This window comes from Periplaneta americana, chromosome 3 (genome assembly GCF_040183065.1).
Source record: "Periplaneta americana isolate PAMFEO1 chromosome 3, P.americana_PAMFEO1_priV1, whole genome shotgun sequence".
Classification (NCBI taxonomy): Eukaryota; Metazoa; Arthropoda; class Insecta; order Blattodea; family Blattidae; genus Periplaneta; species Periplaneta americana.
In genome coordinates this window covers 63,281,798-63,308,205 of record NC_091119.1, presented here as the reverse complement: position 1 = coordinate 63,308,205, position 26,408 = coordinate 63,281,798, and the positions used below count along the sequence as shown (strand labels likewise).

At 37.3% G+C, this 26,408-nt stretch overlaps 1 long non-coding RNA gene across 1 annotated transcript in view; it reads right to left on the bottom strand.

The window, feature by feature from the left end:
* LOC138696090 (uncharacterized) overlaps positions 1-24,686 on the bottom strand; it is a 40,925-nt gene extending 16,239 nt beyond the window's left edge. The window contains exon 1 of the long non-coding RNA XR_011331234.1: positions 22,970-24,686. This is a non-coding gene — a long non-coding RNA (uncharacterized lncRNA). The remainder of the gene's footprint in view (positions 1-22,969) is intronic.
* Between the last annotated feature and the right edge of the window lie 1,722 nt (positions 24,687-26,408).

Sequence of the window (26,408 nt, the reverse complement as noted above, 5' to 3'; positions counted from 1 at the left end):
TGCTGTTTCAGTAATTGAATTATTTACTGTTAAATAATTATAATATGTAGGTATATTGTAGACGAACTGAAGAATTGTTACATCTGAATTTTGGTGAACTTGTTTATTATTTTTTAAATGTAGATTCAGATTCTTTTTCGACGCGTGTGATTATTTTAAATTCCGAATGTGGTGACTGTAACCACCTGTTGTGCTTAAAATTGTTTTATGTTTTAAACATAGAGAATTAATAAAAGTTAGTATATTTAATTAGTAACAAGTAATATAAAATGCCATATTTGGTTCTGATTTCTTGGTATTCATAATCAATTAACCTACTCCACTTCCAAAATCTTACGGAGTTGAACTGAGCTAAGCTAGCAAGCTGCGAGAGCGTTCGCAATGCTTCCCGCGAGACGTCATCACGTAGTACGATAACGGGCGAGACTGCGCACTGCTTCACCATTATATTCCCACCACGGCTTATACTAGGATGATAGGTTGTGTAACGATTATCATGTGTAATTTTACAACTCATATATGTATATAATAGCTTATACACTGTTTATTAGTTACGTTTTACGTTCCAATGGTATATACGTCCTGTATAACCTTTATATTGTACATAGTTTATTAGTAAAATGAAAATGTATACCTAAAAAGAAGTTGTTATCCATATATAAGTTAATGCTTTTTAACTATTGTAACTACACATGCAGTATTATGTCATTAAGAAGTAATTTCTGAAGATAGAATGCCAGTTTTAAGAAGAAATATAATTCTTGATGGATGTAGTTTTACGTTGTAAGTTGTTGCTTTTGAAGACAGATAATTGTAATATCTGGATGGTTCAATGACATGATCTGCCTTTTATATTCAAAAGCCGCAGCTGTCTTCCCACAAAGAGAGCGAAACAAATCGAGCCTTCGGCGAATCGAATAATAACCACAACAACATGTGTGATATCGCCTTTTATGAGCTTCCTTCTAGCATTACTGCTTACGCTTCTGTGCCGAGCCAGGAGTAAATATGGCCGCCGCCGAGTATGCAGTACTCTATAATAATCGTACTACACTGCTCTGTTTGATGAGTTAGGCCAGAGCCATCTACTGGGTGTTCATTTCAAAGTGTGTAATGACGAAACGGTTGTGAGTCAGCGATTTGAAGCGAGTTTCAGCTTTTATGTCAGAGAAGTTGCCTATTATTCAAGGCGTTCAATATGAACTTGAGAACGTGTACGGTATAACATGAACGTCGTAGCAACAGATGGCGGTCTAGAAAGTCTGTGTGCTACCATAACCTCTTTCAAACTGTTTTGCGCGGGCAAGTCGTACGCAAGGTATTTGTTATCATCTGTTGCGTACCGAACATTCCACAACACAAATAAATATTCCGTGTCCATGTTGACAGTCAAAGTTAATGTCAACAAATACGTAAGTACCGTATTTGCTCGCATACTTTGCGCCACCGCATATTTTACGCACCCTAAATTTTAAAAGGATTAGTTTGAACATTAATTTTGCTCCGTGTATTTTCCGCACACATTTTACGTTCATTTTTTTTTTCAGTGTAAGTTAGTATGTATTTTCCTTCCCTAAATTCCTTTGCCAATATTTGCATTCCACGGCATTGTTCATTGACCAGTACCCAACCTGCTCCACAAAGAAACCCTAAATAACGTTACTTCAACACTGATGCTTGTTCTTGTAAATTACCCCTAAGGGCAGCGACTGTGACAAGTTTTACTGTTCAACAGGTACTATCGCAACATGAAGAGTGCATCGATCAACCTCCTATAGGCCTATAAACTCGTACAATGTACTCAATTAAAGACTACCTATTGAGAATGCTACATCTGCTTTGTACATTGCATTCATTACGGTTGTCATATATTCAATTTAATTATTATTTATTTTAAGATTGCCAGTAGTCTTAGGTGACAAAAGTACTGTATTCTTAATTACTATATACTTAAATAAAACCCAGATCAAGAAGTTTAATTTAAAAAAAAATCGCATATTTTACGCACCCCAATTTTTCAAACAGCCAAAACAGATTAAAAATGCGCAAATTACGCGAGCAAATATGGTAATCGTCTTAACCAGTGATCATCAACTCACGTATGAACGGGCGCGGGCAGTGCTTGGCTCATGCGTGCTTACTGTACCGGGCAAAGGACCAGTTTGTAACGTTGCGTTATAGTGAACAGAGGCGGTTCTTGCCATTCATTCAAACAAGAGATGTGAGGAGCAGGAAACACTTCAAAACGTAGGCCACACTGAAGAAATACAACTTAAAGATGCATTAAATAACTCACAGGAACGAATATGGCAGATACGAAGAGAAGTGCGTGTTGCATTAATCCAACAATTGAAGGAAAATGAGCTAGAAGTTGTTTAAGATCATAATGTTAGTGAATCGGCTGTGCGACTCACTTATAAAATTTCTCTTGTAATAGTAAAATATTAGAAACCTTTTAAAGATTGAAAATTTGAAGAATGTTTAATTACAACTGAGGAACTTTTCTCACAACAAGTGTAGGAGTTAGAATCTATCAGTTTGTGTCCTTCCACCATGATGCATCCCATCCGAGGTCTAGCCGAGGACGTTCAGGTGCAATTAGTAATTGTTTGTCAGTCTTTCATTTGTTATTCTTTGGCAGTAGATGAAAATATTTATGTAAGCAATAAATCTCAACTGGTGATTTTTGTAAGAGGCGGTATTGAAAACCTTCAGGTTAAGGAGAGTTCTTATATATTGTTCTCATAAAAGATACTACTACTGGTTCCGATATTTTCATGTAGAGGCTGTAGAAATTATTTTGGACTCCCTTGGAATAAACTTATATCCTTGGCAATCAATGATGCTCCTTCCATGGTTGGAACTAAAACGGGAGTAATAAGGAGTCTAAGGCACGAAGTGAAAAGCGTTAATTCATCCCATGAAATTATTTCTTAGCGAGTATGGCGATCTGTCATAATATAGTAAAGTGCGGTGACTAAGTCGTGGCAAATTATTGGATAGGTTCTTTGAACTGAGGGAGGAAACATCATTGTTCACGGAGAAAGAAGAAAAGTCTGTGTATCATAAGTGAAAAATGAAAAAATGGATTTGTGAACTTGCCTTCTTAATGGAATTACCTGAATGCTTTAAATTGTTTTCTACGAGGTAACAACAAGATTATTACACAGTTATATGACAGAGTGAAGGGGTTTAATATGAACCACCTCTAATTATGGAACTTTAGCTTAACTAAAAGGATAAGTTACATCACATTTTTCAAAATTAACAACGATATAAGCATACTAGTTTCTTAAGACTTTGGATTTCGAAGAATATATTCACACATCATGCGATCTGCACCAGGAATTTGATTCGAGATTTAAAGACTAGGAACATTTTCAATTTGATATTCGATTATTATTTGTAATTGGAACTTATTGATTTACTTACGATAGTGAATTGAAGGGCAAATATCAAAACAAAAGAAGTTATCCGACTTTTATATGAACTTTCTATGTGTTCGATTTCCCCGATTGTACAGACATACATTTTCGGATTCACATATCTGTGCGAACAGTATTTTTTTTCCTATGATGAAGATAAACAAGCCATGTCATGGAAGCCAAGTATGGAATCACAACTTAAAATGTGCTGTCACATTATGCACTATACAAACAATAGTTCCAAACGTTGAGAAATTGCTGAGGGAAAAGAGAATTAAACAAATCCCGAAAAATCAATGCTAATGTCATGTTGAGTGGACTGAATGGAGTTAGTTTCTGCATTACTATTCCTAGGGTTTTTATGTGTTTTGTTCAACACTTTGCCTAACAGAAACAGTTTGCGCATTTACAGTAATTGTCATGCATTGCCCAAATAATTAACACGAAATGTGAATTATAATTATGAAAGTAATTATAAACTTATTAACTTCTAACTTTGTTGAAAATAGGCTACAATGTTTTTTTTTCAAATTGCTTAAGATAGTTTATTTAGCTATTTATATTCAGCCAGCATCTTTTATCAACAGTAATTTCACTAGGGGTTTTGATTTATCTAGAGAAAATCAAAACTCGAGTGGGATTTAATTGACTATTACACGATTAAAAGAAAGCATATAAAGATTAGAAGTAACGAAGTACTCCAATACAATAAAATATTAATTGATTTACGAAAATACAAAACTGTCTTCAAATTGTACCATCTCAACTTTATAAATATTACATTAGTAGATGGCAGTAGTGTGTTATGAAGAGCTGATTTCTTATCAGTTGCGCCAACTATGGAATCTTCATTGAACTCTGTGGGCGGTTACTGGTCAAGAAGGCTTTGTTGATTGTTTCATTTTTATTAAAACAGTTGCATTCCACTTCAATTATCCCGATCCCAATAATCAACGTCACTCGACAGATGATTTTCAATCAATCTTAGTATTAAACAATCTCTGATAACGTGACTATTCATAATATCATATAGCAGAAGCTATAACATAACCTAAATAATATAAACGAGTGTTAGAAAAGTTTCAATTAGGGATGATGAAATAAACAAGAAACATTTTAATTAATGATGATGAAATGAAAAAATAAACATTAATAATTTTAAAAGAAACAATTATTGAAAGTAGGTACAATTTTCAAATTTGGATGTTTTAGTGGTTGGTGGTTCATTTGATGTTATATTGGACGTGTGCGTAAAAGAAATGAACTCGGTGATGTACATGGTGTGTCCCTCAACTTATTCAGGATTTCCGAATGGTGCTCTTCATTTATTTGTAAATAGGGTTTCAGGGAAGATTCATAGGTATGACCAGTGATCTTTATTAATTCTTGTTCTTGAATGCCAATGTGAGTCATATTTGAAAGTGCTGTGCATCGACTGGAGTGGTTTGTAATTTTCTGTTTTTTGACGTCCAGACCAGTGGTTTGAAATGTTGGCAAACAAAGAAACAAATGCTAGGGTAGTGATAAAAATAAACAAATGCTAGGGACGCGATAAAATTAAACAAATGCTAGGGACGCGATAAAATTGTGCGATAAGCAGCCATGACTGGTTGACAGACATCCTTTCGTACCGTTTTATTGGTCAAAAGTAGTGTGACGTAGTAAAAGTGTAATAGTCATCAGAAAACAATCATATACTTATGCAGTAAATTCATATTGTGGTCCCGCCGCTGAACGTCTACGATGACACAGCTCATCTGCCCTGAACCTTGGGGAAGTTATGGGTGTTGTTTAGAGGGGTGTGAGGCTAACTTTGGAGCAAGCGGCTGGCTAACGGTACTTTTGGTGTGAATACCCTCTGCTTAATCCCCTTTCTATTTTCTCCAAAAAAACATTTCTCTCTCTTCATTTGTACTTGGAAGACGAAGGTGAACGTTTGCTTAATAGAATTGCTGTTGTAAATATATATTCAAAGTTAAGACGTAGCAATATAACTTTCATGTATAGTGTACTCCATAGTAACGTGGCACGGAATTGGTAAATCAATGTTTTTACAAACCATGCTACATTGTATTTCTAACTTTCCCTCCATCCACTCCATCCACTACTAGTGCGAAACTACTACCCCAACTCCGCATTCCTTCCAGGGCAGATGAACTGTGTCACTGACAGTACCTGCCCTGTTACGACTTTCCGCGGGCAAGCGGGCGAGCGGGCTAGGCTTGATGACGACACAGTGCTCTGAGTTGGGGACCACTGGTCTTAACCCTCTCGTCATATCCCGACAGTAAGAAAAAAACTCATCTCAATACGTGTTTCCAAACAGTTCACATTCCTGCCACTACCGGTGTTACCGTACGTATCGGTACGTACTCTTCAGAATGAACGCCGTACTTGTTAGGCAACTTCTCTGGCACAAAGATAATACGCCCTTGCGAAAGCGTAGGAAGATTGAATTCTCTAGGCTCATCGGCTAGCTACATGACGGCATACGGAGAGCCATGACACACTTTGAACTGAACACGCAGTATATACAAAGCATTGGGTTATAGTGGCGGGCAAATAGCCTGAGTTCGTAGGCGATACTAGCTGGCCAGTTCCGAGAATCGTATTATCGAGACTGCCATTAATGAACTATTTATTGCCTTTCTGGAGAATAAAATTAATGCAGCACTTTCAGTCGTTGGCTAATGCCTAAGCTCGTCTAAAACAATAACAAGTTATGTTGGAGCTATGATGTTCTTTCTCGCTATCAGTGTTTCGTTGACATTCCATATTTAATCATTCGATAGTATTTTGTATACCGCTATAGTAATGGATGTCACAAGACTATATTATTATATTGCCCCTTGACATCTGGATGTTTAGTTCTGTTATGCAACGACATCTTCATCAGAATAAGTAATTTATTATTGCGCTGTGTAAGAATGAAAAAAAATATATATATTTATTTATATTATTATAAAGGGCCATAGGCTCTGACAAAAGATATTTTTGTTTCCCAACTGATAAAATGCTGGATGCGAAATGGAAACACTTTTGCAAACGGCAGGACAAAATTACTAAATAGAGTAGATCCTTTCACAAATTGATCATTATAATTACTTACTTCAAATGCGTATTAAGGAACCCGGAGGTTCACTGCCGCCCTCATATAAGCTCGCCATCGGTCCCTATCCTGAGCAAGATTAATCCACTCTCTACCATTATATCCATTTTTATATTATCTTTCCATCTACGTCTCGGCCTCCCCAAAGGTCTTTTCCCTCTGCCCTCCAACTAACACTCTATTATACATTTCTGGATTCGCCCATACGTACTACATGCCCTGCCCATCTCAAACGACTGGATTTAATATTCCTAAATATGTCAGGTGAGGAATACAATGCGTGCAGATCTACGTTGTGCAAATTCATTCTCGTAACTTCATCTCTCTTAGCCCCAAATATCTTCCTAAACACCTTATTCTCGAACACCTATAACCTCTGTTCCTCTCTCAAAGTGAAAGTCCAAGTTTCACAACCATACAGAACAACCGATAATATAACTGTTTTATAAATTCTAACTTTCAAGTTTTTTGAGAACAGCCTCGATGACAAAAGCTTCTCAACCGCATAATAACAGGCATTTCCCATATTTATTCTGCGTTTAATTTCCTCTCGACTGTCATTCATATTTGCTTTATAATTACAGAGAATAAAAGATTATTATTATTATTACTATTATTATTATTATTATTATTATTATTGGTTACTTTACGACGCTTTATCAACTGCTATAGTTATCTAGCGTCTGAATGAGATGATAATGCCAGCGAAATGAGTCCAGGGTCCAGCGCCAAAAGTTACCCAGCATTTGCTCTCAGTGGGTTGAGGGGAAAAACCTCTACCACGTAAAGACTCGGTCACAATAAACCAGGAACAGAAACGACAACGAGAACGAGAACGGAAATAATGTTAAAATAAATTTATTTAAATGTGAGCATTCACAATTAACGAGAAGCTTGCCGGATCCCTGGAACGGGAACGTGAACGTGAAAGTTAATTTGAATGCTCCCATTTAAATGCATTTATTTTAACAATATTTCTTTCCTCGTTGTCGTTTCCGTTCCCGGTTTATTGTGGACCAGCTTGTCCGAACCGGGATCCGATCGTTTCACAGTCAGGCGTGCTAACCGTTACTCTACAGCGATGGACTATTATTATTATTATTATTATTATTATTATTATTATTATTATTATATGATATTAATATTATATTATAAAATTATTTTGTGTCTATTTACAACATTTCATTTCCTTCATACTCCGATATCAGAATTTCTGTGGTAGCGTGGTAGCAACAGTCCAGTTATGTTCGCGTTCCGCCATATTTGTTTTATGTCATAGATATCTTTTATCAAAGAAACTTTTATAAAAGAAAACCCATTACACTTTCATATATTTCATAATATATATTTTATAAAAGATCTTTGTCAAAGAACTTTGATAGTGTAATAGCAGCCCGAAAAACCTTAATCACAGACACCGGCTTTGAAAGCATACATTTTAAAATACATTCTCTCTAGAGAAGAAGTAGTAAAGGAGAAAATCGCTGATAGAGTTTAAAAGAGCAGTGTCGGATGGAAATTTAAAAAGTACCATAGGCACAGTTTTTAAATCTGTGTTCGACAGCAGTGGAAAATAATTTAATTTTGTAATGTGTCCGGTATGCTGGTAACTGTATGCTCATGTCACACGTCAAGCGAAAACACGACTAAAGTGCGCAAGCAGGAAAGCGGTAGAATGCAATCATGTTATGTTATGAAAATGCAATAAATTAATATGAATATTTCTCAAAGCAAGCGCCCTATATTTCTAGAGACAAATAATCTTAAACCCTCAGTTTCCTGCTACTGCAGTGCGGACCAGGAGTGCTGCTGGAGTAACAGTTCGTGCTAATTCAAATACTTGACGTACGGTAATAAAGAAGATGAAAGCCGCTAGGTCTTACCTTGTGGTCCACCATCATTAACGTCCTTAAAAATAGATATGTTTGCAGGTTTCTTTGTAAATACATATTTTTTTTTTTTTTTTTTTTTTTTTTTTTTTTTTTTTTTTTTTTTTTTTTTTTTTTTTTTTTTACTGATATGTTTCATTTATTGAAGTTTGCGTTCAGTTAAATTTAACTAGTTATATTTCAACAAGATTTAAAATTACAACATTGTACTTTTGTGCTTTTCTTCCCGGACATATCTCCTTTCTTAAGCCAATTACAGCATCCGCGGATTTTAAAAAAAAAATCAGAAATATCCTTATTTTTAGGGCTTCGTCAAAGGCTTAAACCAATTTTGTAATTTTCTGAAATTTGTGAAACCTCATCAAACTGATATTTCTAAGACAAGTGAGATTTTTTTTTCCAATCATGGTGTAAATATTTCAAGGACTCACCAGCTTTTAAGACTGGCAGAATTTCTCTCCTGCATCCACTCCATAAGTTGTTAATGTTAATGGTGAGAGAGTATTTTCTTTGATAAATTCTCAGTGAATAAAAGAGAAACAATTTCATATAGAAACCATGAAAAAATCATCAGTAGCTATACAGTATAATTTCAGGTATTTAAATTGCGTTGAATTTCACAGTTATTTATTAAAAAACAAACATTTGCATTAAACAGGGTCTTCTGAGAAATACTACTAATCTTGTTTTAAAAAATCGTATTTAGTTTATTTTGTAGTAGCAATAAAAAATAACGTAATTGGAATTGGACTGTGATGATAATGGTGATGTTTAATGTATACAATGTTTGAAAGTGTTATAATCAGATATGTAAGGTAAGCCTCAGACTTGAATCTAGCGCACGAAGAAGATATTTTGTAATATCATAGCATTTTTAACGCAGCATTTTAACACAAATGATACTGAACTTTGGCTTTTGTGTTTCTGCCGTCAGCGTTAGTTTTTTGTCAAGGTCCGTGGACGGTCGGTCGCTATCGCTCTCACAGGTCCCTTCATAACCATAGACTTACTAAATGTTCATATTGTCGGACCATCGGATCTATGCCCCTTCAGCGCTGTCGTCGTTCTTGGAAAAGTTAACGCCTCTACTCACCCCATTCCACCCGTTTCTCTCCCACTACGTCAAAATGCAGGCCACGAACCTTGCCGAATAGGGATGTTGCCAAACTTCCGTCAAACAGTGTCATGTCTCGTGAATATTTCTTATAATAATGTAAGGTTAATTATTACTTATTCATAATTTAATTTAAGTAGGTCTAATGACGCTGATTGACTTATGCAAAATGCTATTACTTGCTTAATAATATTTCTTTCACCACTCCGTGCTACAGTATTCATATATGACGTAGTGCAGAGGGCGGCCACTAGAGGGAACCCAAGAGTTGGAACTCAATCAGAGACAGTTCTGTCCGACGTCGGGGTTGTATCCGGTGTGGCTTAGTGGATAAAGCATCAGCACGTAGAGCTGAAAACCCGGGTTCAAATCCCGGCGCCGGAGAGAATTTTTCTCCGTTCCATTACTCTTTCATCGTACAGTATTCATGTTGAGTTGACAACACTGGACTGCAAGTGCAAATAAACTGTCCCGCAAGAAGGCTCAAAATTGTGAGTAGTGGGGGAGAGAAAGAGAGAAGGATAGAAAAGAGAGAAATAGGAATACAGGGAGAGAAATGGAATTGCCGAGGCTGAAAAGGAATTAAGGTTCAGTTCGCATATCTTACGGGGGCACAGATCCGATGGTCGGACTATAACAGGCTTTAAAGAGAAAGTGAAGGTCGCTAAGCCACGGCTGTAAATCTGTGACGTCACCGCGAGGACACACCCAGCCCCTACCATAGACTTACTAAATAACCGCTAGCCAAAGCTGCGCAGAAGTTTAGAGTAGGGACAAATTGAAGCTTGCGTCCACCGCCATGCTTTGGGAGAAGCACCGGCTACACTCCGTGTCAGACCAGCAAGTTACTGTGCATTTGAAATAGGGAACTATGTTGCTCATTTAACAATAGCTCGTGGAAAAAAAATATTTATAGGACCTTTGTATATTGCAACTTAGCAGGTAGAGAATTGTAAGCTTTAAACCACTACCCCGTCTTGATTGAGAGTTACCGCTTGTCGCTGGGCTCGTGCAAACGTATTACTACCCTATTTGAAAGTGTCGATTGCCAATCTATTCGCTGTTGTTTTTTTTAGTTGGTTATTTAACGACGCTGTATCAACTACGAGGTTATTTAGCGTCGATGAGATTGGTGATAGCGAGATGGTATTTGGCGAGATGAGGCAGAGGATTCGCCATAGATTACCTGGCATTCATCTTATGGTTGGGGAAAACCTCAGAGAAAACCCAACCAGGTAATCAGCCCGAGCGGGAATCGAACCTGCGCCCGAGTGTAACTTCAGATCGGCAGGGAAGCGCCTTAACCGACTGAGCCACGCTGGTAGCTTCCGCTGTTGTAGTTTGTTTAAGTCCACATCTGTGGAGTAACGGTCAGCGTGTCTGGCCGCGAAACCAGGTGCCCCGGATTCGATTCCCGGTTGGGGCAAGTTACCTGGTTGAGGCTTTTTCCAGGGTTTTCCCTCAACCCAGTATGAGCTAATGCTGGGTAACTTTCGGTGCTGGACCCCGGACTCATTTCACCGTCATTAACACCTTCACCTCATTCAGACGCTAAATAACCTAAGATGTTGACAAAGCGTCGTAAAATAACCATAAAAGTTTGTGTAAATATTGCGTGTTTTTTTGTATACAAACAGTTTTTAGTTTAGTTTAGTTCATCTTCAAATCGCTGTGCAAGAATAAGTCAGTGTAGTGCCTTCAATTAGTTTGCTTTCTTGTCGTACCAAAACAATGGACAAGTCGCCAGAATGCTTAAAAAATTGCGAACCCGGAGAAGAATATTGAGTTCCGACGAAAGAAATATGATGTTAAACGTGTATTTATACTTTCGTACTGTCTTTTTATTCAATGTAACTGAAGCTGCTAAACATACGGCGTTAGCCACAAAAGTTTATTATAAACTGGTGCTAACAATACGATTTGTGATGAGTTATACTAATTTTATTCTTTAATTGTATTAGTTAACCCTGCAATGCACCCGGGGTGACGCGTCATCCCAGATGACTTCATTTTCTTCTGTAGTTTAGTCTAATAATCTAATAATAGCTTGGACTATTCAACGACAAAAGTTTTAATTAGCCTACTAGTAGTCGAGGAAAGGAGGAGAGTAAAGTCGTGGAGCAACGAGCTAGAAGTAGAATATAGAGTGGTGTTCACGTCTGTATCAGCGCTCTTTGTGGTACTAGCTTGAACTACCGGCCGCCATGTTTTAACTAGTATCTCGCTGTAGCAGAAGTAGGCGTATAAGCACGTGGAGATTTTTAAATTCTCTATTAAGATGCTTCTTGTGTGCTCGTCTTACAACTGTAGCAACCGAAGCGACAAAACAAAGAATATTTCATATTTCAGGTAAGTAGTCTGCCATAATTTGGTATTACTATTCATATAATAACAGTTATAACTGTTATTATAAATTGATAGAAAGATTCTGTAATATGTTCATTGTTTTTACAAATTCCCACTGAAAAATTATTTGGTGACTAAGCAGTGGGTTTCACAAATGAAGAGACACAAATGGTTTCCCTAAGTACATAGTGTTTTGTGTTCTGCACATTTCGATACAAAATACATGTATTTTGTGAATGAGAGGAGACGTTTGTTGCCCAATGCAATACCAACTATATTCAAGTTTCCAGCTCATTTGAAAACAAAAGAGACTTCTAGGCCTCCACCAAAGAAGCTTTCTCTTCTGTGGCAGAGGAAAATTCAATAGAACACCACGAGAATCCAGGTTTGTATAACATACTGACATGAATACGACTTCAAGCAGTCTATGTCTGTCCGACGAAACTGGAGCTTAACGTGTTTTCAGCTGAAAGCGTGTAAAAATCAACAGGAATATGCCATGGGCTCCTTTTTCACTGGGCCCCTCAATTGTAGCTTGCTGTGTATTGCATTTATTTTTTAGTTTACCTCATGGATTTTTTATGCTTGTAAACTGAATAATAATCTCCTTCATATGTATTATCTATTTTTGTATATCTTAGTTGATTGAATTGTTAATGATTTAAATTTAATTAATCGGCTTGCTGTGTATTCTATATTTTTGTATAGCTCAACTGATTGAATTGTTTATGCTTTCAAACTGAATTAATCTACTTGCTGTACACTGTATGTTTTTGTATAATTCAACTGCTTGCTATGTATTGTATATTTTTGTAGAGCCATCAACATAGCTCAGTCGGTAGACTCACTTGTCTGGTGATCTGGAGCTGTGCTTGGGCTGATTATCTGGTTAGGTTATTTCAGAGGTTTTCCCTAACCGTATGGCAAATGTCAGGTAATCTATGGCGAATCCTCGGCCTCATCTCATCTCGCCAAAAAATTGTGTAACTCTAGTTCCACATATAAAAGATTTAATGTTAATCTAGCTAACCTAAGATGTATAGAATAAAATGTTTCTGTATGGGTTTACTGACAACTATTAAAAATAAAGTGTTAGTAAAAATGAGATATACGAGTTATTGCGATATAAAATAAGATTCATAAGATGCAACTATCCTGGACTACCCTTTCCGTTTCATCCTATAGAAACCACGCCCACTTCTGTAGCCTACATGTTCCACATCTTAAAACTTCAATGTAAATGTGAGATGTGTAGAAGAAAATATTGAGTGGCTTTTCCTTCCCACTGGTCAAAATGGGATATGTGAGTTATTGCAATATAAACTAATATTAACAAGATGCAATATTCTAAACATTCTCTTTTAGCCTCGTCCTGTAGGAACCATGCCCACTTGTATCCACATCTTTAAGCTTCGATGTTAACGTAAGGTGAATGGAATAAATTGTTGCTGCATGGGTTTTCTGACATCTGTTAAAATAAAGAAGTGTTATAGCTGTTTCAGAATAAGAAGGCATATGGCCTAAGCCAATTGAGTGCTAGCAACAGTTCGACGTTGTCACACAGTGCACGGTGCACGAGACGTGGAAGACAGAGACAACAGATAAGGACAGAACATATCAGTTGCAGCTCTCTCGCTGCGCGAGCGGGTCGAGACCTGTTTCTTCATTTTGTGTAATGTTTAAATATAATTACTCTTACTGAAGTAATTCTCATCTTAAATTTTTATTACTTCTTAGCTTCATAGATCAGTAGCTCTTGGAGTCAATGACTTGCGAAATAAAGTGACAGATATGTAGAAATTTACTTTGCTAATGTCTGAGAAAGAATGTTTTAATTCTTACTCAGACTTCCTTGTACAGCAAAGCTGAATTTATTATTGTTTATTTCTCCAGAGGAAAGATAAGGTACAGTTTGTAGGGGCAGCCTAAGAATCTAGCGATAACAAAACGAAAACAAATCTGTAGATACGTAATTTAGTATTGAAGTTGGAAAGTATTTTATTTTTCCTCCGTTCAATGAAGCCTATATAATTTAATTTAATTCTCTAGCTTATACATGTACCTAGGGGTCCAGGGTTCTACATTCTGGTTACGAATCTGGCTATAATGCAACGTAATCATAATGTGTGTTCATACATAATTCAGTACTCATACTGGAACTGTAGATTATTTTATTTTTCTATGATAAACTAAGTCTATCTAATTTTATTTTATCATATAATTTTTACATATCTAGAGGGCCAGTGTTCCATATTCTGACTAAGAATCCGGCTGTAAGGATATAAGCATATCTGTTCATATGTAGGCCTAATTCAGTACTCATATTGAAACTGAAGATTACTTCCTTTTACTTTATTAAATCAAGCCTATCTAATTTAATTTAATCCTCTAGCTTATACCTACCTAGAAGTCCAGGATTCTATGTTCTATCACTCTGGCCTGTGGCAATATAAACATACGAGTGAAGGTAGTTGTATAGAAGCGAATATGAAAACCGTAATCCAATAATATCGTTAATATATTGAAGATAAAATTGTATATTAGAAAACATCATATAAAGTGTAATATATATATAACGAAAGGTTTTTAAAATAAAAATTGAGTTTTGGAATTATAAAATCTTCTCGTTCCTAGCATGCTTGTATTTATTTTAAAAGTGAAATGTAGTTAATGTGCTTCATTTTATAAAGTTTTCTAATGCTCTTAAGGAAATGTTGTTAATGCTCTTCGTATAATTCATGGAAAAAGAGGCAGGAGTGTTTATGTTTATAATATCATCCAAATATCTCATGTTTATGCAATATTTCGTCTTATACCATGTATAAGTGAAAGTCGTATCTATGATTATTCTCAGCTTTCTTCTTCTTTCCACGTTCTATTACAATGGCACTGCTAACACATACTACTAATGTATTTAAAATATCGTACGATGAAGTAATACACGGTTCTGAAAATTGTACAAATAATTAACACGTTTGTTTTGCGTTATTTTCCAGGAGAGGTAAATTCAAGTATACCACCTATTTTAATTGTCTCTTTGTCTTGTCCGAGAATATGAGATAACGTATGCACTTCTAAACCACACGTCTCTGCAGTCAGACACGCACTGAAAAAAATTATGTACAAAAATACAATACTCCTCGCCTGTGAGTGTAGAACTATCCCTTTGCGTATAACAGATGAAACACCAGAGCCAATTGCAATCCCTTCAAGAGACATTGTTACGGTAAGTTACGCATCACACAAGAGAAAACAGTCCACATCTGAATTTGAAAATAAACAGATTCTATCTTCGTTTACAGAGACGGAATTCAGAGCAAAATATGTTCTATGCTGTAGGTTGGATATCTCTGTTTAGTCTTAAAGCGATAACACGCGAACCAGTTGACATACAATTGCCATTCTTGTACTGTTGGATTCAGAATTCGGAGCTCTATCGAATGCGATAGCTTAAAATTCATTCCTAGCCATAAGTATTGTGCGCGCAAGAAAGAAACTAATACACGACGCTTCAGCGAGACTTCGCGACGATTTAACTAGGCAACACCGCTTCACTGTCACTGGCTAGTCGACATAGACCGGCCTGAACTAGCTCCGCCTTATATGTCTTCTTATTCTGAAAGCGCTCTAGTGAAATGGAATATATAAGTTAATGCGATATAAAATAAGATTCGTGAGTTGCAACATGTTCTATACAGTCACTTTCTGTATTATGCTATAGGAACCACGCCCACTTCTTGACTAGTTAATACATGGCGGACATAGGTTCAAAAGTTTCAAAGATGGCGGCGCGATCGCCACTCTATATTCTACTTCTAGCTCGTTGTCGTGGAGTAACAACATATCCCAGGTGAGCAGTAATGAGTCCAAAATAGGGTGAGCAGTTACTTACTTACTTACTTACAAATGGCTTTTAAGGAACCCGAAGGTTCATTGCCGCCCTCACATAAGCCCGCCATCGGTCCCTATCCTGTGCAAGATTAAGCCAGTCTCTATCATCATACCCCACCTCCCTCAAATCCATTTTAATATTATCCTCCCATCTACGTCTCGGCCTCCCTAAAGGTCTTTTTCCCTCCGGTCTCCCAACTAACACTCTATATGCATTTCTGGATTCGCCCATACGTGCTACATGCCCTGCCCATCTCAAACGTCTGGATTTCAAGTTCCTAATTATGTCAGGTGAAGAATACAATGCGTGCAGTTCTGTGTTGTGTAACTTTCTCCATTCTCCTGTAACTTCATCCCGCTTAGCCCCAAATATTTTCCTAAGCACCTTATTCTCAAACACCCTTAACCTATGTTCCTCTCTCAAAGTGAGAGTCCAAGTTTCACAGCCATATAGAAGAACCGGTAATATAACTGTTTTATAAATTCTAACTTTCAGATTTTTGGACAGCAGACTGGATGATAAGAGCTTCTCAACCGAATAATAACACGCATTTCCCATATTTATTCTGCGTTTAATTTCCTCCCGAGTGTCATTTATATTTGTTACTGTTGCTCCAAGATATTTGAATTTTTCCACCTCTTCGAAGGATAAATCTCCAATATTTATATTTCCATTTCGTACAATATTCCCGTCACGAGACATAATCATATACTTTGTCTTTTCGGGATTTACTTCCAAACCGATCGCTTTACTTGCTTCAAGTAAAATTTCCGTGTTTTCCCTAACCGTTTGTGTATTTTCTCCTAACATATTCACGTCATCTGCATAGACAAGAAGCTGATGTAGCCCGTTCAATTCCAAACCCTGCCTGTTATCCTGAACTTTCCTAATGGCATATTCTAAAGCGAAGTTAAAAAGTAAAGGTGATAGTGCATCTCCCTGCTTTAGCCCGCAGTGAATTGGAAAAGGATCAGATAGAAACTGACCTATACGGACTCTGCTATATGTTTCACTGAGACACATTTTAATTAATCGAACTAGTTTCTTGGGAATACCAAATTCAATAAGAATATCATATAATACTTCCCTCTTAACCGAGTCATATGCCTTTTTGAAATCTATGAATAACTGATGTACTGTACCCTTATACTCCCATTTTTTCTCCATTATCTGCCGAATACAAAAAATCTGATCAATAGTCGATCTATTACGCCGAAAACCGCACTGATGATCCCCAATAATTTCATCTACGTACGGAGTTAATCTCCTCAAAAGAATATTGGACAAAATTTTGTACGACGTCAACAAAAGTGATATTCCTCGAAAGTTACCACAGTTGGTTTTGTCCCCCTTTTTAAAAATAGGTACAATTATGGACTCCTTCCATTGTTCTGGTACAATTTCCTTTTCCCAAATAGCAAATACAAGTTTATAAATTTCGCTGCAGTCCAGGATTAAATTGTATGCGTGATGTAAAAGAAAACATATTTTTAGAATGGATAGTATACACAAGGAACCAGTACGCTCTGCTGTACTTGCCCTCCCCCACACCCCTGGACAATTACTGTTACTGATTGTTTGGCTGTGGCTGTGGTGTGAGGGTTTGTTGTCCCATAAAGCCTGCAGTAACTTGCTGGTCTGACGCGGAGTATAGCAGACGGCTGTATTATGCAATGTTGAATGTTTAATTAGAGCGTAGCACCTGTAATGCACAACACTAGTTGCTATTGCATTAGGCAACAAACGTCTCCTCTCGTTCACAAAATACATGCACTTAGTATCGAAATGTGCGGAACACAAAACTTTATGTATTGTGGGAAACCATTTCTCTCTCTTCATTATTTGTGAAACCGACTGTTTAGTTAACAAATCATTTTTTCAGTGGGAATCTGTAAAAACAATAAACACGTTACAGAATCTTTCTACGTATCAATAACTGTTATTGTATGTATAGTAGAGATGGGTAAAAAATAAGACAACAGTTATTTTGGAACTGTTCCGGTCTCGGAACTGTTGCAAAAATGAACAGTAGGTCGGAACCTCCTGTTCCGAAATAACACTGTTCCGACTCCGAGCCGCTCACTTGTCAGCTGTTGCGGGCCCGCAGTACTGCGTTGCGCAAGGCATGTTCCGACTCCGAGACAACAGAGAACAGTCGGCACCTGTTCCGTTGAACCATGACAGCTCCGGCTACACTGTTCTCGTCGTTCTTGGAACAAGTTGGAACTCTCACGTGGATAGATGAGGAAGCAAGGAAATTGAAATCTCTGTAGTGTGATCATAAGTAATGACCAAAGCTCGGAACTTGGGGACTTGTGTCTTTGCACGTGACTAAGCGACCGGACTTCAATGTCAACAAACTCCCGCTTCCAGCACGGAGGTACTGTCAGGTCTGCTACAAAAGTGGTTTCTGGCTGCAACAACATATTGATAATATTATGGTAGGTTGAAACACGTAATTTCATAGCATATATATAATAAAAATAAACATGAGAAATATATCAAATTTACTGGTCTGCTGTGTACATTTTATTACAGTGTATGACTATCTACATTCGAAGATTTTTCGGTAGCAGACTTAAAATACGGAATGTTTTCACTGTTACTGTTTTCTGTTCGATTTTCAGCAGTTGCTAGCTGATCTCGTATCTGAGAAAGATAAGTATATCCTAATTTTTTCTAGAAAATAGTTTTCAATTAGTGTGTCACTAGTAGGACAAGCCCCTCTACGTTTCGATCCATGGCTATGGACAGACTTTTCTACAATTTGAGGGACTGCAATGCCTTTCAATGAATTTCGTTTCCAGCCTCTAGTTTGTGTGTGGCACAACTTACAAAATATAAACTCTCCATTCGAAAAAAATTATGTATCTCCTCCGAATTCTCCACGAAATTCTCTATCTTAAATTTAAAACAAAATGTATTTTCAAACTTCTATAATACCCATTCGAAATAACACGTATTTTCTATTTCCTCAAACAGACCGTTTACCTTTAATTCTCTGAATGTCATTGGCTTCGACATAACAGTTTCTTTGTCCGTCTTCCTGTCATTAGTTGTGGCCACTTTCTTAGTACACGCGACTGTCCCTGAGCACTTGCAGCGTGAGCTTTGTGTACGTTGTACCTGTAACCTTACTCATGCACACGACACAAGTCCCCAAGTTCCGAGCTTTGCTGATAACCTGGCCATTGAGAAACAACCTGCACTCTCTAGAAACATGTTTATTATTGGAAACGAAAACAGAGGCAGCTGATGTTTGTGAAATTGTAATTGTTTCCTGAATCAACGTTATAATAACTTAAAGGTACTCCTAAATAAAACACATCAATGTTTGTGTGTGTTAATTAACAGTACCTATAATTTTCTAGATTTTTAACCAGCCATTCCTAAAGTTAGATCTTTTAACAATAAAAATATTAGGTTAATCCAGGCCTGGGCGTAAATAAGTCGACTGAGTTCTGTATACCACCTCTTAATTCCCCACTCCACCTTCACCGACTGAGACAGTAATGTATTTGTGCGGCAAGAATAGGCGGGAAGATCAGTGACGGATTATATCAAGTGGGCATCGTTGGTTTTGCGAACTTTCGGCTCCCGTTGGTCGCCTAAATTCTACTACTGATGCACAGAGTCTTCCTGTGTGTTTGTTTATAAGGCGGTGTAAACGAAAGGGTCGTGGGCGGTGGTTTCTGCGTCCCTTTTATTTTCCCTCTTATGTGCAGGGCAGGGTTAATCTTCTTTTGGTGCGTATTAAATTATTTCGTTGAGACAGGTACATTATGTCTGTCTAATGACCAAAGCTCGGAACTTGGGGACTTGTGTCGTGTGCATGAGTAAGGTTACAGGTACAACGTACACAAAGCTCACGCTGCAAGTGCTCAGGGACAGTCGTGTGTACTAAGAAAGTGGCCACAACTAATGACAGGAAGACGGACGAAGAAACTGTTATGTCGAAGCCAATGACATTCAGAGAATTAAAGGTAAATGGTCTGTTTGAGGAATTAGAAAATACGTGTTATTCGAATGGGTATTATAGAAGTTTGAAAATACATTTTTTTTAATCTTAGATACAGAATTTCGTGGAGAATTCGGAGGAGATACATAATTTTTTTCGAATGGAGAGTTTATATTTTGTAAGTTGTGCCACACACAAACTAGAGGCTGGAAACGAAATTCATTGAAAGGCATTGCAGTCCCTCAAATTGTAGAAAAGTCTGTCCATAGCCATGGATCGAAACGTAGAGGGGCTTGTCCTACTAGTGACACACTAATTGAAAACTATTTTCTAGAAAAAATTAGGATACACTTATCTTTCTCAGATACGAGATCAGCTAGCAACTGCTGAAAATCGAACAGAAAACAGTAACAGTGAAAACATTCCGTATTTTAAGTCTGCTACCGAAAAATCTTCGAATGTAGATAGTCATACACTGTAATAAAATGTACACAGCAGACCAGTAAATTTGATATATTTCTCATGTTTATTTTTATTATATATATGCTATGAAATTACGTGTTTCAACCTACCATAATATTATCAATATGTTGTTGCAGCCAGAAACCACTTTTGTTGCAGACCTGACAGTACCTCCGTGCTGGAAGCGGGAGTTTGTTGACATTGAAGTCCGGTCGCTTAGTCACGTGCAAAGACACAAGTCCCCAAGTTCCGAGCTTTGGTAATGACACAGAGCGAGGTGCGATGCGAAGTTTAAAAATGTTATGTTTTATTTAACGACGCTCGCAACTGCAGAGGTTATATCAGCGTCGCCGGATGTGCCGGAATTTTGTCCCGCAGGAGTTCTTTTACATGCCAGTAAATCTACTGATATGAGCCTGTCGCATTTAAGCACACTTAAATGCCATCGACCTGGCCCGGGATCGAACCCGCAACCTTGGGCATAGAAGGCCAGCGCTATACCAACTTGCCAACCAGGTCGACGCGAAGTTTAAAGTACTACACTTTGGTACAGAGGGTTTCTAACATTTTACTAAGTGTGGGGTTTCAGGTTTCACTAATGCTAATATATCAATATATACAGTAGTTATATATTTGTATTATGTATGAACTTATATTATTATTATTATTATTATTATTATTATTATTATTATTATTATAGCTAAGCATTAAGAAAAGTAAAAATAAAAATTAATGATTTTAATTTTTTTTAATATGTAACACGGAGAACAAAAATTACATACTACACGTTTTAAATGACATGTTAAATTTTTGAGTTGGTTACCGTATCTACATGACTTTATATACCAATTAGTGTTGCATTCTGACCTTGTATTCAACAGCTGTTTATCTAATAAACATGAAGCTTCTGTCCGCATACACAGCAAGTTTCCAAACCGAGTCGAATGTGCATTGGAATGTCATCTATTGAGAAGCATGTGTGCTATGATGTCATGCCGATAACGTATTTTAAGAGTCCGAGCGATGAGTGCTCCAACGTATGTGCGAGCCGCTTGGGGAAGAGGGAGGGTACTGTACCGCCCTTTGAACGACTCCTCAAATGGAGCGAGAGTCAAAGAGATAACTCGCATCAGTGAACGATTCAGACACATCTAAACTTGTATATTTTAACTGTTATTTCGGAACTGTTGTTTGGAACATAGTATTTTTCCGGAACCGGAACAATCGGAACTGTTCCGGGAAAAGAACAACTTCGCCCATCACTAATGTATAGTAATACAAAATTACGGCACGCGAACCTGCGCGAGAGGTTTCAAATTTGTACACGACATCAGCGCCAATTGTGTGCCTAGATATATAACTACAACGTCTTTGGGACACACTCCACTCTCAACCGCTTAGTAGTTACTGAAATTTAAAAAACGAGGGGTGTGTTTGTGATTTTGTATAGACGTTGCTAGTGTACTGTTTATAATAGGCCTATATTGTTACTATCATAGCATGCAAAATGCCAAATTGTGCGGTGAGCGAGTGTCAGAATTATAGCAGGAAAACTAAAGGCTCGAGTGTTATTTATCATGTTTCCCTCTGATCCAAAGCTGCGAAAGATAACATACCAGCAAAGAAAAAATTGAAATTAAACGCCCAACCATCGCTGAATTTACCAGTGTGCTATGTGAAAAACAGTGAGATAAGCCTGATAAACAGTGCTAGTAGTAAACGTGTAGAAGAATGAATGCATCATTTGCGGAGACATCAATGTCGATTATCTAACAAAAAGCAATAGGAAAGATCAACTAAATTCATTGCTAACATCTTTCAATTTAATACACACAGTAAACTTTCCGACCAGAATACAGGGGGATTCAGCTACTGCAATAGACAACATATTCATCGGAAAAGAAAAAATAGGTATATCTCAATCGGATCATGATGCTCAACTCCTAAGTATTAAAAAAAAAAAAAAAAAAAAAAAAAAAAAAAAAAAACAATTAAAGTGAGATTCAGAAATATAAACAGGGAATCATTAAATAATTTTGAAATAAATCTTAAAAGTGAAACATGGGAATCAGTATACAGTCAAAGTGATACGAACAGTAAATTCAACGAATTTCATAAAACATTTCTAAGTATTTTTGAAACCAGTTTTCCTGTAAAGTATAAAAATGAAACAATATGTAGCAATAGATGGATTACACAAGGTATTAAAATCTCATGCAAAACCAACCAACCTATCTCTTTACTTGTTTCAAGTAAAATTCCTGTCTTTTCCCTAATCGTTTGTGGATTTTCTCCTAAATATTCATGTCATCCACATAGACAAGCAGCTGATATAATCCGTTCAAATCCAAACCCTGTCTGTTATCCTGGACTTTCCTAATAGCATTTTCTAGAGCAGTGGTCGTCAAGACTCGCTGAAATGGATTACGGGTAAACAGTGCATGGCAAAATGCACTCTCGTGCGGGAGGAAGCATACCCGCCAGCAGCATTGGATGCACACTGGTGCTGTAAGAGATCTGCGGGTAAGAGACGCTAGCCCGAGAGTGCAGTGTTCTGATGACCGTTGTTCTAACGAAAAGTTAAAAAGTAAAGATGATAGTGCATTTCCTTGCTTTAGCCCGCAGTGAATTGGAAAAGCATCAGATAGAAACTGATCTATATGGACTCTGCTGTACATTTCACTGAGGCATATTTTAATTAATTGAACTAGTTTCTTGAGATTACCAAATTCAATAAGATTATATAAAACTTCTCTCTTAACCGAGTCACATACCTTTTTGAAATCTATGAATCCGAGGCTTATGTCGTGGTTTCGTAACAAGCTGTTTATTTACGGTGGTGGGTTGTTAGTTCATCGCCCAACCCCCAAGCTGGAGGACCACCCCTTATCCGTTGTCCGCGACTGTTTATTCAATATATCCATATATGGAGGCTGTCTCCTCTATCCGCAACCTGAGGACGCGCCATGCTGTGGTGACAGGGACCCACCATACCTGGAAGCATTTCAATACTTTAATTAATATTAAATCAGTTTAAGTAATAGGTATTTTGCAACACTGTTACAAGATGCATGTCTCACCTTAAGCCTGAGCACCGTGGGTACAGGTTGTAAGGGCAGTCTCCTCGTGACTGCCATCTGTGCTCCAGGGAAGTGTTTCGTCTGTTGACAAGTGCTTCTGAATTCACTGCGATGTAGCAATTTTTATAGAAACAAAATCGATTTCTTACTAAATAAAAAGAAAGGACGCAAATTGGTTATCATTTGCCATTTTGCTGGATTGCTCAGATCTAAGTCAATCAGGCACCGTTATCTCGGGAAACAAACATTGTCTTCTGAGGAAATTAATCCCAGCAGCATATCAAAGCTGGTAACGCATTGCAGTCTCCTGGGTTGATCTGTAGTGTATGGGGTGCACAAAGGGTCATTTGTGGCCAAGTGTTATAGCAGTAATCTACACCCTTAATTTAGAACAATAAGAAGAAGAAAAAGATTATATCCCGTTCAGTTATTGCGCAAAGCATTTCCAATTCCACATTTGCTGCTAGTTTTTGAGTAATTTCTTTCCTCGGTATAATTGTCTTGACCATCTGAATTCTGAAGATTTGCCAAAATATATATTTACCTTAATATGGTGGCGGTTATTACATTGATATGATAAATCACCGTACATATTTTTTTGTCTGCCCTAGAGATGTACATTTCTACTGATCATTTATGTTACATTTCAAACATAATATTTTCGTTTCCTTTAAAGTAAGCTTTAAATGATTTAATATTCTCTGACGTTGTCTTAATACTTTATATTGTTCCTTTTCACAACACCATTGTTATTATTACTGATCCATTAAAGGTAAAGGTAAAGGTATCCCCGTAACATGCCATGAAGGCATTTGGGGGGCATGGAGGTAAGGTAGAGCCCCATGCTTTCCATGACCTCGGAACTAGACTGAGGTGATGTGGTCGGCATCACGCTCTGACCGCCTTTCACCCCCGGGAAAGACCCAGTACTCAATTTTATAGGAGGCCGAGTGAACCTCGGGGCCGTTCTGAAAGTTTGGCAACGAGAAAAAATCCTGTCACCACCTGGGATCGAACACCGGACCTTCCAGTCCGTATCCATTACTCATAATAATATCAGGAGTTATTTTCAGTCTTTTATATTGAGGCGCTGAAGATGTTTCTCCACGCAGTCAGTTCTCACTATTTGCCAATATGAATAAGGCGACTGCGTCTCTTCTTGTCTTACGACTATCTTTCAACTTGAGTCCACTTGCCCTCTATGTTAAGTCATATTTTCGTTGCACATTATTGCAGTTTATTCCAAATTCGGTTTTTTTACACGTTTAATACATCCTTGTGACGTTTCAGTTAACCAAAAAAGTCGTAAGTTTCGAGCGCAAACTTAAAAATTGGAACGATTCTTCAGTGTTGGACGTTCTGACTTTTTTAAATAACTATAATGATGCAAATTAAAAAAAACATAATAATAATAATAATAATATTCTGAAGTCTATTTTTGTTATGCATTATCTAAAATTTCTACATTGTTGTAGCATAAAAGGTTATTGAATATTGCATATAATAGTAAAATGTATTGTCATTTTAGAAATTAAGATTTTATTCTCTCATCTTGGTGTTGGAATATCAAAGGAAATTTCCATTGTCGTGGTATAAGTCAAGAAATTAACTGTTTAATATTTCAATGTTGTATATTTTGCGAAGTGTATGTCTCTGTTGGGTACAATTTCAGTTCTGTTTCATATTTTAATTTCTGTTATTTTTTTTAGTTGGTTATTTAACGACGCTGTATTAACTACTACATTATTTAGCGTCGATGAGATTGGTGATAGCGAGATGAGGCCGAGGATTCGCCATAGGTTACGTAGAATTCGCCTTACCGTTGGGGAAAACCTCGGAATAAACCCAACCAGGTAATCGGCCCAAGCGGGGATCGAACCCGCACCCGAGCGCAACTTCAGACCAGCAGGCAAGCGCCTTAACCGACTGAGCCACGCCGGTGGCTGAATTTTCGTTATTACGTCACACAATAGAATTTTTTTACACGTTTAAAATTGAAAAATTCACTTTACTTTTACTATACATTACAACGCGACTAATTTTATGATATTTATGTTTATGTAAGTTCAAAAATCGCGCCGCGCTGAAGAAGAACATAGCGCCGACGACTCCACTTCTTGCATTGTGACTTTCTATCTCGCTTGCTATGTTTACCGTAGCAACAAGACTCCGATACCTTCTGTGCCGGTGGAGTTCAATTTTTCTCCTGAGTGTTTCACTCAGCTATGGTTACCATAGCAACAAGCCTACATCCCGTGCGTTTTTTTTTAAAGCGCTTCATGCCTTTGCTGCAGCAAAATGAGGGTCGAAAAAAAAAAACGTAAGTAGGTCAAATGACTGCAAAATGGTGGACAATTAATATTGGCTTCTATTTCTGCCAACGAGTTAGATAGTATCTAACTCGTTGATTTCTGCCGTAATAAATTTAACCCTGAAAGAACCAAACATGTTAAATAATTTCGACTTCTATGATAATGACATTGGATTATTATTACTAGACGATTTTGACAATAATAAACGTTGCAAAAGACCAAAACACACATTCGGCCATGATGGATCGTGCAGCAAACTCGTAAAGAGAAGTTTTGATTTGCTGCACGCTTGCTACAGCGCTGGTGAAGCAAATGTAATAAAAGAACGGTCTTGCTGCAGCGCTTTACGTCTTGCTTTAAAAAAAAAAAAATGCACGGATCTCCTCGCCCCGCAACAAGAGTTTCACGGCTTGGGTCAGACGTGAAATAGTAAAAGGTAAAGGTAAAGGTAAAGGTAAAGGTATCCCCGTAACATGCCATAGTAGAGGAGACGAATTCATAACGTTCCGTCAATCAACGACAGAGAGACTAAACAAGGTATCCATCTCTAACAGTGAAAATTACAGAAATTTAAAAGTGTTAAAATTAATTTCGCCCATAGAAAAGATATATTAAATGAATATGTTTATAACTTTTTTAACCGTTTTGCTAAAGAAGCAAACACGAGTCTTGAGAAAAGTGAAAATATAATGTAAGAGGAATTGAAAACTTGGTTATGGTGTTTGCGTTGTAGGTACTACTGTAACCTATACGCAAAGTTAAATTTGCCGCGATTTCGTGAGCGAGTACGCATAAAGATCCCATTGTGTGCATTATAAATT